This window comes from Nycticebus coucang, chromosome 3, assembly GCF_027406575.1.
Source record: "Nycticebus coucang isolate mNycCou1 chromosome 3, mNycCou1.pri, whole genome shotgun sequence".
NCBI classification, from domain to species: domain Eukaryota; kingdom Metazoa; phylum Chordata; class Mammalia; order Primates; family Lorisidae; genus Nycticebus; species Nycticebus coucang.
The window spans coordinates 153346900-153360656 of record NC_069782.1 but is presented as its reverse complement, the minus strand read 5'-3'; the positions used below and the strand labels follow the sequence as shown (position 1 = coordinate 153360656).

The 13757-nt window shown below is 47.8% G+C and overlaps 1 protein-coding gene across 10 annotated transcripts in view; it reads left to right on the top strand.

Annotated features, from left to right (window-relative positions):
- CTBP2 (C-terminal binding protein 2) overlaps nt 1-13757 on the top strand; it is a 158695-nt gene that overhangs the window by 49194 nt on the left and 95744 nt on the right. For 6 of the 10 annotated variants that reach the window (XM_053584167.1, XM_053584170.1, XM_053584177.1 and 3 more), the window contains one exon: nt 3261-3364. The exons of 1 other annotated variant lie outside the window; for it this stretch is intronic. The gene's annotated coding sequence lies outside the window, so the exon portion shown is untranslated. Of the gene's footprint in view, nt 1-1095; nt 1541-2274; nt 2602-3260; nt 3365-13757 lie in introns of those variants that run through there. 3 more of the 10 variants (XM_053584173.1, XM_053584171.1, XM_053584174.1) reach the window with 3 other exon arrangements.

The window sequence follows — 13757 nt, the reverse complement described above, 5'->3', positions numbered from 1 at the left end:
GGACCTTTCTTTTTTTCCTAATAACTGCCATCCATGCTAAGCTATGGTTCTCATAGTAGGAGGCGCTCACTTCGTGGCAGGGGGCGAAGCAGCCTCCTCATCTGCAGGAGGACAGGACAGTAGGTGGATGTTGTTAAGCCTGGATGGCTTAGCTGTGAGTCAACCTGAGCAGGGGGTCCAGGTGGGGCTTAGGAAGGCGCCACATTCTGATGATGTGAGCTGATGAGAGCTGGCCTGTGGAATCCTTGGGTGGCAGAGCCAGATTAGAAATAATTCATGCAAAGTAGGTGTAGGTGAGTAGGCACTGTGTTAAGTAAGTGATGCTGACAGCAGGTGGGATGCTGTGCTTGGAGCCCAGGCTGAGCTGCCCGCAGGCTCCGTCTATCCTCTGCACTTGGGAGGGTGGAAAGGCCACCCTTTCAATGCCACACAGGGTACAGACAGGACCTGTCCTTAGAACAAGCCAATGCAGAGCCTCTTAGGGCTCTTGACAGGCTTTTCAAGGCACTAATCTCATTCACTTTTGGAAAAGTAGATTTACTCATTATAGACCTAAAAGAACCAGCTGACCACAGTCCCTATTCTTCCTGGCCCGGGTGTGGCTGTCCCCTCTAGTGACGTGTCCATCAGTCGTGGGTGGAGCACATTTGCCAAGAGATATTTAGTAGATTCACCCAGGTCAATGGCACAGGTCAAAAATTGGACCCTTTCTGGCTGGAAGCCAGCCGGCTGGCATGTCCATGCTGAGGCCACTTTGGCTTTGGGGGCTGCTGGTTTAGGGATGGTGGTGATTTTAATCAGATACGTCATTTCTGAGTCTTACTGTACACTCCTGGAAGTTCGCAGAGAAATCCTGCCAAGAATATCTCCTCTGGTGAATCCTCGGGGCACTCCTCTGCGCCACACTGTCGGCAAGTATCTGCTGGAACAGGGATCTCTTTAAGTTTTAGCTTTTCTGTAGCTCCAGCCATTTAAGTGCTGCTTTTGACCTTCAAGTAACAATGGGTACTTGCTTTAAAGATTCTAACAGTCTTCTTACCCTTTTAAAGTTCCTAATCCATTAAATAAGCGGTCACTTCGCTGAGACATCATTATTCGCTGACACCGTCTGCAGGCTCGCCCAAGCTCTCGGTTTGAAATTCCATAAAATGTCACCTCCTCTGTGAAGCCTTCTACAAAGCAGAGTTGTCTGTTCCCTGTTCAGTTAATTTTACTATGAAGTGTTTCAAATTAATCTTGTAACCACCGCAAGATTTGGTAGGTATTAACATGTTACTGTATTGTCTTTAGAGTTTGGTTCAAAACCAAGCCGTAATTAGGCGTTGCTAAGTTTTACCTCTCCTGTTCTTTTTCTTTCTTCCCTGCCTTTCCAAAAGAGATTACTTCATAAAGATATACGCCGTTTCCTTAGTTTTTTGATAATTTTTGTTTTCGTGTCTGTTGCATCCATAAATATTCGCAAAGCACTGAAAGAAAAAAGAAGCCCCTGACCTGCTCAGGTGACCCATACCAGACAGGGAATGCAAATTCTGTATTGCAGGTAATTAATTGGTTTCGTATTATGTTTGAGATGAGTAAAGTGTGCTCAGAGCATTTAACATTTAGGAGACTTGGAGATGGGCAGGGTATGCAGCAGCCTCACAGGGAAGGTGTCACAGAAGATACCTATGAGATGAGTTTTAAAGGGTGGATATGAGTTTGCCAGACAAGCTCTGCCACTTCTAAAGGATAGTTGGCTGTAGCAGATAGATGCTTGTGTCATTATAGGCTTGGGACTACTAAAAGGCTATGCCTATCCCACCCTTCCCAGCACTTAAGAGGCTGGAATGTCTATACCCTCGTCCCTATATCCTTACATTGGAAGGTTTGGGTAATAATGAGGACTGGAGGTATGGTTGGGAGTGAATTATTTGACCTGGGGTATACAATAACCATGACTGTAGAGGCCACCCTTTTCTTGAACCCTTATTCTTCTGAATCCTTCCCGACATTGACTTTTCTCCTCGTGAAGGAGTAGAGTAGGTGGTTGTTGGAGGGCCGGGGCTGCGGAGAACACGGGAGCGTGGTCATCTTTGGAATGGGGGTGGAGGACACAGAAGGTTCAGTGGTTCTTTGTGACTTGCTTACATAGTGGTGCTGGAGAGTCTGTCATCATGAGATTGGGTCCTAAGAGATTAGCCCCCTTGCTCATTAAAAGAGGGGAGAACTGCTTTAGGATCTACAGCTTCCTAAGATTTGAGTGGTTCAAAAAGTCAAGGATAGCTGGGAAGCTGGTTATGTAATTCCTGTCCTTTTGAATACTAATCTGCCACTTGAACCTTGGTTGGCAGGTTAGACTGGAAACGGCCATGGCTGGCTAGAGCCGCTCATCTCTAAAGTGAGCCTCCTTCCTCACGGGGCCTGATCCACGAACACTGCAGTTGCATAGCAACTCCACTGTTGAAATGCCCCCTTTTCTTCCCGGAGAAACCATAGCAAAGACACCTGGACATGCCTGCTGCCCAGGGGTTTGCCTTTTTTCTCTCAGACACAGGAATAACTTTGCTGCCCACTCAACTCACAGCTCTGGGTCTGTAGGAAGTGTTTCAGTTGACGTGGAAGGTACCGTGTAGTAGTCCCTCTTTATTCTGCGTAGAGTAAAATAAATGTGAGCGCTGTTTAATGCATCACCTCATTTCATATTGCATTTGCCAAGAAAGTGCAATTTTATTGAACATTAGGATTGAATTCTTAACTGAGTAATCAATTTCAGTAGTAAGTTAAAATGCCTTCTATTAATGGACAACTGCAGCCGTTAATCAGAGTTACAGTAGATTAACAGTTGTCAGCATTTATGCTAATAGCACTTATAAACCATGGGCTTGTGCATTGCACTTTATAATTCCATATTTCTCAAAACAGTTGGTGGTACTTTTTGCTTGAAGATATTGATTATTGCGCCCCTTTGCTTGCCTCTCAGAGATGTTGGGAGAGCTAAATGACATTTTCACGGTGATGACACAATATCACCTTCTGGTTTTGCGCACTTGGCTTATGTGTCAGAATAGATGGAAAGGGTTCATTTGTTCTGGTGCTCTACTGTTTAATTTGATCTGGTGTGTGACTAAAGCAAGACAAATAGTATTTTTAATGAAACCATTTAATAACCTCTGGTAGCTTAGAATCCAAGACATTGGGAAAAATGCAATTAGAGGATGGCTAGATGTAAACAAAAAAAATCATTGCTTCACCTTCACTGACTCAATTCATTTTGCTTTCAGGGTTTCATCACCTTAAATGGTTTTGAACCAATGAAGCTATATTTCCTTAAAAAGACGGACAGCCCACCGTGTGAACTATAGAGCTTGTGGCCAGATTTATATCGGTGAGTTATTATAAAAATATCTCCAGGTAAAAGTTCAGTTTTTGCAGCGACCCTTTGGGATGTGTTTTCAATTAGTTGATGACTATGGCTTACCCACAGCCTCTGGGTGTTTCATGGGGATGTCTCATAGCAGGATCGTATTGATTGTTTTTCAATTAATTGTATCTGGTATTTTCATTTATCAGAAGCAAAATACATGTAATTAACTCTGAAGCAATATAGTTCAGCGGAAAGTGATTTTTGCTGCTGCAGCTATAGACACAAGTCAAGGGAAATTATACTACAAGGAAACTCAAGTCAGAATGCAAAATAGTGTGAGGACTTCTTGATGGATTAATTAAAAGGAATAAAAGTGAATTAGAGAAATAGTCTCATGACACCCCAAATTAGTTGTAAAATGGTAGATGGGTATCATTAGAAAGGAGGACCCTTGCTGAGGCTGCTTCCTCCATCAGTTTAGGGCTTTTTGGAGTTATTAGCCCTGAGGATATCTTGAACCCATGGTTTTTATCTGGGGGCATTTCTGGGGGGAGTGTGGGTGTGGCTGCAGATAGCCCTCATTTGGAGCGTGGTTGAGAATGCTGATGGATAAGAATGTACTCCCTGTACCTGGAGCAAGGTCCTGGGGTTCTCACTTTGGTTTCAGCATCCCTTTGGCCATTTTCCATAAAACTTGATTGTATCAAAGTCTCACAATGACAGTCTGATGGGATTGATTTTCATCTCACTTAAAATACTTTTTTTTCCTCTGTGAGCTAACAAAGTCATTCTAAAGCAAGGAAATAGAGCAGGAGCAGATTTACTTAGAGTCTCTCACCTTTGGTCAGACTCCCAGGCAGAACCTTGAGGGGACTGGCTTTGCTTCGGAGAAAGGTCAAGTTCAGCACCAGGCCCCGTCCTGGCTTCCTGAGTAGCTGGAAGCAGAGACGTGGAGTCTAGGGTTCCCCAGTGGGCATCCACAGGTCACCACCTGCAGGCCACACTGAACCGCAGCCTGAACCCACAGCCGAGTGGGTTGTAGACCAGGAAAGGGGCACAGTGTGTTTTCCTCTTTTTTTCCCCCATAAAGCAGGGTCAGTTAGGGGAAACTGAGGCAGCTCCAAACCTAGGCCCACAGAGGCCTCACCTGCTTGATGACCTTGAGCAATTAGCCTTTTCTCTGGGTACTTAGAACCCACCCAACCCTCCAACCTCCCCCCGTGAAGCGAATTTGTGGATTGAGATGGCCCTCAAAATCTCTACGTCTCCAGGTTTAATCTGAAGGAGTAATTCTGAGACCTTTCTCGGGAGTGCTGTTCATAGGGCTTGCCAGGCAAACTGAACATGAAGCTCAGATCCAGTTGCTGATCAGAGGAGCCCCTTAGGGATTTTATTTTATTTTTTGAGACAGAGTCTGAAGCTATTGCCCTGGGTAGAGTGCTATGGTGTCATAGCTCACAGCAACCTGCAACTCTTGGGCTTAAGCGATCCTCTTGCCTCAGTTTTTCTATTTTAGTAGCGATGGGGTCTCGCTTTTGCACAGGCTAGCTCTTAGGGATCTATGAACATTTAAATGTTGCCATTGGGGAGGAGGAGATACTGGAAGTATCGTTGAACCTTCTTTCATGGAAACATGAGGGAGGTCACCATGGGCACTTTTGACTTTATTCAGTCCTGTCTTTCCACCAACAATGAAAGAAGCATTTCTGGTTCTCCGCCATCCTCACAGAGAGACCTGTGTGAGAATCTGTCTGTGAGTCTCCGGCGGATCAGACGGGCCCGAGGTTGGCAGAGCATTAGTTCCAGTACTGGCTGCTGGGTCTGAAGACGTTTGTAGTGGTTCGGGTCGTGTGCGGGACCTGGTGGGACCTGATGCCTGTGCTCTCTCCCCCCGGTAGGGAGCGTGCCTCCCCTGCCTTGGGTGGGACTTGTGGGGGTTCGTTGTCAGCTGGGCGGACAAAACTGCAGAGCAACACTCAGCACGTTTGAAAGGTGCTCGCTTCAGGCTTGGAAAATAATTTCCTCCAAAGATAAGGATGTTGGATATGGATGAAACGGAAGTTTTAAATATAAAAATGGTTGACTAATGGCGTTTTCATTAGATTCAGCCTAATAATTGGAACCGATCTGGGATGCTGTTTAGCAGTAGCCTCCCTCTCAGATGAGTTAACATCCTACCAGTGCGTTCAGTGGCAGTGGAATTGCTGCACACTTCCTGTCAACAGACGTTCCCTGAGTGCTGAGGGTGCTCAGCCACGCAGCCTCATGCTCCGGTTCTCACCATTCCTGTATTTTTGGCATTCTTTTTATAGCTCTTTGGAAGAGCTTAAGAGACTTAATACCAGAGTAGCCGTCATCAGGGCATGGTCATTGTTGTGTGATGCTGCGTCTGCAGCCCACACTCACGTTGACTGTGGCCCCATATGCCAGCACTAGGGTTACACAGATACTCAGGGTTGGGAGGGAGTCCTCCGATGTCCCCATAAAGCCTGTGTTTGTTCTTAGGCCTCTTCTGCTCCGTGGCACCCACAGCAACCCAAGAGGGGTCAGATTGGATTGTAGCCAAAGTGGGGACCACATGTTGCTGTTGCCTGTTGAGGTCCTGGTTCGGTTAGAGCATCTTTTCTTTTTTTTTTTTTTGTAGAGACAGAGTCTTGCTTTATCACCCTCGGTAGAGTGCCGTGGCGTGACACAGCTCACAGCAACCTCCAACTCCTGGGCTTAGGCGATTCTCCTGCCTCAGTCCCAAGTAGCTGGGACTACAGGCGCCCGCCACAACGTCCGGCTACAGTTAGAGCATCTTGAACGTGAACAGGAGAGGGGGTGGTGGATAAAAAACGTGCAGCTCTGTCAGAAGTGGTAGCAAACCTGTGAGACACTGGAACCCTTTGTAATATCACTTTTGTCATCTCAGTTTAAATCGTCCTGATTTGAAAAGCATTCTCTTTTTGTACTAGAATTGTTGTGTGTTTTTTTTTTTTTCTGAAATAACTTCGCATCAAACACTTAAGCCTTCTCCTCCCACGCAGGTTCCTTTTCTCTTGAAGAGTGGACAGTGACATATGCCCCACTGGGGCCTGTTGCATTTTGTCCCATTATGACTGTCTGTTCTGTATGTTGCTGCTGATGGAGTGAAAGCGCAGTGGCCCATGTGGCTTGCTGGCTTCTTCTGTAACCAGACTTGGTTCTCCTTCATGCCGGCCCGTCATGGTTTATCTTGTGTCACTTTGTTCTTAAACACTAATATCTTGTAATTTTAACAAAAGTGTTACGAAAGAGGAAGTGCTTTTGGTTAAGTGTCCATAAGGAGTAGAACGTCATGGTGGAATCACAGGGCCTGTGGTTTCGCAAAGGCTCAACAGCATGTCTGGCCACGGTAGCCGTTATATTTTGATGGATTGCAGTAATCATACAGAAGCTTGAGCTGTCTGACAAGGCCCTGGGAAAGGCAGTGGCGGGTGACAGGTGCTATTGGTTCCGTGTGCTTTGTGGGGGAAGAGGGTTTGCCTGGCGACCAGACTGGGGAGGTGTGGCTGTAATGGGCCAGCCATGCTGGGTGAGGTCATCTCCTTAATTCTGGGGTCTCTGGCCTGTTCCTACCAGGACAAGGCATCTTTCTTTTATGAAAAACAAGAGGGAAAATCTTTTTTTTTTTTTTTTGTAGAGACAGAGTCTCACTTTATGGCCCTCGGTAGAGTGTCATGGCATCACACAGCTCACAGCAACCTCCAACTCCTGGGCTTAAGCAATTCTCTTGTCTCAGCCTCCCGAGTAGCTTGGGACTACAGGCGCCCACCACAATGCCTGGCTATTTTTTGGTTGCAGTTTGGCCGGGGCTGGGTTTGAACCCGCCACCCTCGGTATATGGGGCCGGCACCTTACGGACTGAGCCACAGGCGCCACCCAAGAGAGAAAATCTTGTCTCACTCTAGCAACAAATACCCCCAAACTCGGGTCCAGTTCTCACTGGTGGCTGAGCAGTGGAGGTGTCTGCCTGAGGCTGCTCTGGTCCCTCCGTTTAGGCTCACGGCCCCTGGAGGACCCCCCTGCACTAGCCATCAGCACCTGTGCATGTGTCTGCCCTTTGCTGTTGGGTGTTCATCCTGCTTCAGTGTTTAGGCTGGGGCTAGACTGGAAACCGCAAACCAGAGGAAGGCACACAGGACCTTTCATCTCTGGGGCGGCGGCTGGGGCTGGGGGGAGGTTCTCTAGATGAGAAGCAGCCAGAAGGCTGGGATGGGGGCGGCAGGGAAGATGGGAAGATGCTGGCCAAGCTTTAGCCAGCTCACTGTGGAGGGGGAGGGGGCCCCCAGTCTGGACTCCTGGTTGGATTTTTTTACTCCTGAGCCTTCAGGAAGCAGGGGAGTTGTGCTTCCAAGTTCAGGCTCTCAGCCTCCTGTGATGAATGTGAGGTGTTTTTTCCACCTTTGTTCTTTTCTCTGGAGAATCTCAGAATTTTTATGTGTCTTCCTGAGTAGGACTAGAGAGATTGTCCATCCTGGTCCCCTTCTTTTTGGTTTCAAGGGTCTGTATTGGTCCTGAGTCATGTAGATGACAAAGGCCCCACCCCCCACCCCCCGCGCTCCTCCCAGGGGGTTTGGCTTCCTGCTCCCTTAAGTAAGGTGTTCTTGACCTTCTGTCTCACCTGGCTGCCGGCTCTAACCAGAATCAAGTAGGTGCACAGAATGAGAAGGTCTTGATTTTCATTCTGTCACCCACATGTCAGACTGAGGGAGCCTGCACTTGCTCCCCGGGGTCCCAGCCTGGGTCTCTTGGGCATTGAGCTCTTGCTGGAGGGCTCTGCTGGGGAGGGACAGCTGGAGGGTGAGTGGGCCCTGCTTCTGGTGGGGTCAGCAGCTGTCTCACCACTGAGAACACCATAGTGGACAGCACAGGTATGCTGTCTACCTCTCTCCCGAGATCCTTATCATCTCGGTGAATCGCCATTCTGCTTGTGAGGAACTTGATGCACAGGTGTTAGCAGCACACAGGGCTTCTGGGCACACTTGGTGCCCCGCCCAGCATTGACAGTGACCCCCAGACTCAGGCTTCTCCATGTCCCCATGCTGGTGGGAGTCTTCTCAGAAACACCGGAGTTGTAGGACTTGGTTTGTTAACATTGCAGGGTGCTTCTGTAGTCAGGGAAGAAGATTTTCTGGGATCTTAGATGGTCTTGGAAGTTCATTTTCCCAGGGAGTATAATATAATATTGTCAGTCTCTGCCCCAGGCATGTGGGTGAATGGCATTTGGTCCATACAACGTGGGGCTGACCACGGCTTCCTGCCCTTGAGAGGGTGGCTGCCTGTGCAGAGGAGGCCCCTCTGCTGTCCCCTAAAGGCAGCCCTGGTGGAGAGAGGTGGGCAGATCTGTCCTGTCAGCCCAGATTTATGGGACATCCAGAGGCAAAATGTCAGTGACTGGACAGTGTCACTTCCTGAGGCTTGGAGCCTGTGTTTGTCAGGGGGCGGGGATGGACATGATGGCACAGGGAAGGGCCCTACCTGTTGACGGAAACATGTCCCTTTACTGTCAGGTTTCTGGGTGGGGACATTTATGTCTCCCTGTAACTGAGCAGGTAGGGAGGTGAGATGCTGGGTGTTCCTGTGTGTGATTAATGGCAGAGGAAAAGGTCCTTTCTTTCTGTAAATATTTTTGTTTAGCATTTATGTGTTACCATTGTTGATGTTCATTACTACTCCTAGAACACATTAGGCCAATGACTTTTTTTTTAAAGTTGTGGTCTTGGTTGTGGGTGGTGTCAGTTGGTTTTTTTATGGAGGTTTTTTACACACCACTTCACTGAAGCCTGAGGGATTTGCTCAGATGCAAGTTCATACTTTTAACTTAGAGCACCCTCAGCTACAGTGCTAAGGAAATATCAGCAGCTCAAGGACCTCAGAGTTCTGCTTAGGGTCTGTCCTGACACAGCCGGTGTGATGGTTATGTTTGGATTTTTTTGTGTGTGATTTTAATTTCTGGGTCTTGATTTTGACCATTGTTTAAGTAGCTGGGAATCGGATGCCTTTTCTAAAGTAACATTGAGGAAGTGGCTGAAAATTCCTTAATCTCCAGGCCTAGTGTTTCCCTTGGGAACAGGAAGGACAGGTTGCCTGTGGCTTCCTAATTCCTGGGCATCCATTTAACACTGAGTGAACACATTTACTTTATTTATTGATTGATTCGTTTATTTTTGGCAAACTTGGCAACTCCCACCTTGCCCCACACTGTTAAAAATAAAGTCTTCTTGGTTGACTGAATGCCTTTGCAATTCATTCTTTCCACATAGCAATTAAGATAATTCCCCTAGACTTGTACCAGTTAAGGATAAATAGGAGGTTTTAAAAGAAAGTGCTGCGTAATTCTTCCTTTTTGTGTGTGGGCACATGGGTAATACATGAGAATATCTGCTGTGAGTGGACTCCTGTGTAAGGGGGTAAAATGGGACATTTTCCTGCACTTATCCTGAGAGGCAGCCTGAATGGTGACATTTATACATATTTCATCATGTGGTTTCTTCAGGCACATGGAGCAAACACATCAATTTCTCAGCAGTATACTATTTAAAAGAAACAGCAACAACCTGTGGGGTAAGTTGCAGAAGCTGTTAAAATTAATTATATATGGCAAGAAGATAGAACATTAGGGGGAAAATGTCAGTGTCCAAGAATAAAAAACACGACCCACGGATGAGAGCAGTTCAGGGCATCTGATTACAGAATTTAATTTCTATTTTTTCATAAATGTTTACTGACTGACAATGGCTGCCAGGCAGGAACGTCCCCTTCCATCATCTCTCCAGGCTAGTGGGATCCAGGATCCCCGGGAACTTCCAGCCAGATTGACTTGGAGTGGGCCTTGATTTATCAGAAAGGTAGTACTGTGCCGTCTTTTAATGGAGATTTGTGGAAAAGGAGAATTGGTGGTAAAGGTATCTGGTTTCCTGTGCCTTGTAACGCAGCACCTTTCTGTGGTCACCTTCTGTCTTCCGGGTCAGCTATACATTGTTTAACTCAAAGGAAACCTTTGTTGTCCTGAGGAGGGTGTAACCTGCAACTCCTTGAAAAATTCAGCTTGCACTATCAGTTTCCTCTGGGGTGCAGCGAAGAGGCCGATCAGCCAGGTGGGGCTTTAGAGAAAGGTCTCGGGATGCAGGCCTGCCTCTTTCCCCGGGGCAGGGTGGCTGAGCGCTGCAGGTTTGCTGGAGTTGCCCTCGGTTTAGGGCAAGTGTGTCTGCTGACTACAGCCAGATACCTGCTCCCACGATACAGGGCCTCAATACAGGGCCTTGGGGAAATAAACATTAGGCAGAAAGCACAGGGGAGGGATGGGGGTCTGTGTCCTGGGAGACCTTAACTCCACCTTGACCCCTTTACCTCTTCTGTGCCTCTCAGTTTGAGGTATTACTTCAGTCCTGAAGTACAGGAGTGGGCGGCCCATTGTGGTATGAGTGCCAAGTCGCTGTTAGCACAGCAGCTGGGATTTTCATCTCTCTGACTACTCCTCTGTCAGGTGAAATTAAATAAAAGTGTTGCAAATGGAGTTGTGTTAAGGGATAGAGCTCTGATTGCTAATGTGGAACCTTCCAGGGTGAATTCTCCAAGTGCCCTGAGGCAGAGCCACAGCCGCTGTGCCCACTGTCATCTCCTGACTCTGTGCCCTGGCTGCACGTTGTAGGTGCTCTGGATGTTTCTGAATGAGTGAGCCCAGGCTGCAGTGGGGCCAGGGAGGTGTGGGGAGTCTGGGCTTTTGCAGGATCACATCCCAGCTTCTGCCTGGAAGGCTAGGTTGGTTCTGTGTTAGCTGGGAGTGTTCTTCACAGATAGAAGGCAAACCAGCGTGGTGACGACCTGCTGGGAGGCACGTGTTCTTGTGCCTCAGGAGAATGTGGGCTTGCTGCCGCCTCCCCTACCTGCAGCTAGAGGGGGAGTCACAACGCTGTGTGGCTCAGGGACCCGGCTGCCCTTGCCACTCACCTGTGGGTGTTGCGCTGTGGTAGACTCATGGGTTAAGTGGGATTGTAGGGACAGCCAGAAGGTACCACTGGCCCCCTATGTCCCTTGGTTCAAAGCTCAGCTGTCCGGTGTATCAGATTCCATCCAGGACCCGGCTTGGTGTCTGCCTGCCTTCGGAGGCCTGGAAACTGATACCTCCTGCACAGGTAAGCTGATGGTCCCCATTGTGCATTTTTTGAAAACCTTTACTTTGCTAAGAGTACAGTACTCCTGGCTTTTCATAATTCTGTTGAACTCACTACTGGTCTCTAATTACAGCAGAAGACTCTAAACCACTACCCAGGGCTGCAGTTTCCTTTGGAAGGAGGATTCACATTGATTTGTGCTCTGATCTCCCACAGGCTTAAGTGGCAGCACCAGGGGGGCCTGTTTAAGGCCGGAAAGCCTTCTGCTCGCGTGTTTAAACAGAGCAGATTGATGCAGCGTTAGACTTGGCCAGGAAGCAGCTCGGCTCCTTAGCGTGGAGTTGCATCGTAACAGTTGCTCCCTGCGGCAGCTGACGGCTTCGGCACTTCCTCTTCCTTGCATGGGGAAGGTAAAGATGCTAATCGCTGAGGGCTCGGCTATGGCCTTAGTAATGGGTGATGGGGAAGGGTCCTGATGATGAGGCCAAAAAAAGCTTGTGGCCTGACCAGTCTCTTCTGATGGTTGACCTTGGGGAGACGAAGCCCCTCTGAGCTTAGTCCCCCTCAGTTCCTTCCTTTCTCCAGTAAGGCCGATGGCAGGGCTTAATCTCAAGAGTGTGTCCCCTCAACAAAACAGTGTCAAAGGGGGCTTAGCCCAGTGTCTGGTACACTGTAAACATTTGTTGAAGAATGACAGCTGCCACAGTCATCCTTGTTGACATCATTAGTAGCAGCAGCAGTAAATGCAGACAGCCACAGGCTTAGCATGGGGGGAAGCCCAGGCTGGAGGAGGGGAGTACAGGTTGCCTCTGTCAAGGCAGCACCTGTGGTCAGTGTTACAAAGAAAATTTAGGTGCAAGATGAATAGAACACTAAACTTCCTTGCTCGTGACAGTTCTGCCATGTTTGTGAAGGTCATGTCTTCCTCCTGGGACTTGGGAGATTTCCTTTCCCAAGATTACTTTTCCCATCAAGCTGGTAATAATGTCTTTTCATTGAACAATAAAGGAGTTTTCCTGAAGCCTTTCCCAGGTGACATGTGTTTGATCATGGTGGTTACTTACTATTGTGAGGGTGCGATGGTTCAAGCCACAGCAAGGTGAGGTCCTGGCCCTGTGCTACTGCACCTGCTCCCATGCCCAGATGTGTCCAGCTGCCTGGACACCTGTTTAACACTGTGCCTCCTTCCCTGACACACGTCCCCACTGTCTTTCCCATGGCTTGGGGTCTTTGCAATTTGTCTGAAGGTTAATTGTGACCGGAGAGCCAGAGGCCAGCACAGCCCTCATCTCTTTCCAGCCATAGAGGGGACCGGGGACATTGGGCTTTCTCCCGAGAGCCACGCTGGGAAAGGCTGGGGAATACGGCCACTTCACATGAAAGGCTGTTAGATTCAGGTCACTGGGTTTGGAGTCCTGCATTTTATGGCAAAGTCTGAAAATGCAGATTTGTAACAACCAGTGTTAATGAATTCAGACTGTTTGAATTTCACGCTGAATGATGGCTGGAATTATCAGAGCCCACAGCCTATAAGATCCCTGGATTGTGTAATCTTTTCTTAAGATTAAATTTGAAAGGATGATGTAATATCACAGTACTTGTATTCACAGTTCTGGTCATAAAAGGAAACACCTATTAGGACAAGAGAATTTGGTAAAAATAGTAGTAATAACAGGACCATTTGGAATATGTTATACATTCAGTAAATTTCAAAATGCCTCATCTCATTTAATATGCAGTGTTGCGCCCATGGATATTGAATGCAATGCCTTTATACCCTAGGGCTTCCTCTTTCCTACATTAAAAACATTCTATTTAAATGCAGATTTTGATTTGCAATCTAGGAAGAGAATTCTGGAAGAATGGGAAGGAGGACAAGTCTGCATTTATTACTTAATTTTGGTGTCATAGGTTATGTTTCTTTCTCTTGTCCATTATCCCCTGTCCTTTCCTCCTGGGAAAGGCCATTCCTAAATACGCAGGTGAGGAACATGCTTAAAGTTAGGGAGGGTAGCAGGGGTGCTGTCATAGAGGACAGCGAGGGTGCCGTCCTAGAGGGTAGCAGGGGTGCTGTACCTGTATCTGCCTTAGACTCCTCCTCCCCTTCCAGCTGTGCCCCCCACCCCACCCCAGAGCCATGCCAACGAAACACAGAGACCCCTGGGTTTCCTGAAGCTTTTAGAACTTCCCCCTTTAAACGGGATTAATCACTAGTAGGCAGTGGACACATACCCTACAACTCCGTTAATATTTACGCGTATTTGTGGCATTTAAAC